Raw genomic sequence first — 850 nt, forward strand, 5'->3', positions numbered from 1 at the left:
ATTCCTTCATTGGCATATGTATGGTTATTTTAACCTGTTACAAACCATAATCATTGTTAAATCATTATACAAGGTTTACTGTTATTTCTCTGGCTTTTAATCCATTTTCTGTGTGTACCTGGACAGATCTCACATGCTTATACCAGATTTCTCGACAATGTGTATAGATTATTGATCTTACCATGGCAGTCTTATATTACTATAGATTATTGTGATTTTCAGTTAGAAGTGTTGGCAGCTCGCTGGAGGGGGCCGCTGCGTCTTCTCCTTTCATGAAAGCTTGGTAAAAACTCACAGAAGTTGTCTGTGGTTCTTTCTTCTTATGCAGGTTCAGAAAATACCTATCACCTCAGGGCCTGGTTCTGGTTCTGCTCTGCATCCCCAGAACCAGAACCAAACGAGGAGAAGCAGCATTCAGCTTCTATGCACCACAAATCTGGAACAAACTTCCAGAAAACTGTAAAACAGCTGAAACACTGAGAGCCTTTAAATCTCAACTAAAACCCACCTGGTTAGAGTGGATTTGAAATGTGATCAATTAGGAATTTAACGACTTAATGTTTTTATTGTTTATTCTATGGTGCGTGACTTTGTGTTTTAGTGTTTATGATGTAAATGCCTTGCTCCTGAAATGTGCTATGCAAATTTAAATTTTATTTGATTTTAGTATGAACAGTATTCGCAAACAGTAGTAGGTAAATTATCCTGTGTCCTAGAAATCCTTGAATTTTCTGAGAATTATGCATCGTCATCTACAAAATCTGGAAGCTGTAGTGGCTGGCAGTGTTGTAGTTCTTGAGAACCGGTCTTGGCCTTGTGTTGGTCTCGGGTTTGGTGGTAGTTCTTGAGA

This window comes from Poecilia reticulata, unplaced genomic scaffold, assembly GCF_000633615.1.
Source record: "Poecilia reticulata strain Guanapo unplaced genomic scaffold, Guppy_female_1.0+MT scaffold_293, whole genome shotgun sequence".
Taxonomy (NCBI): Eukaryota; Metazoa; Chordata; class Actinopteri; order Cyprinodontiformes; family Poeciliidae; genus Poecilia; species Poecilia reticulata.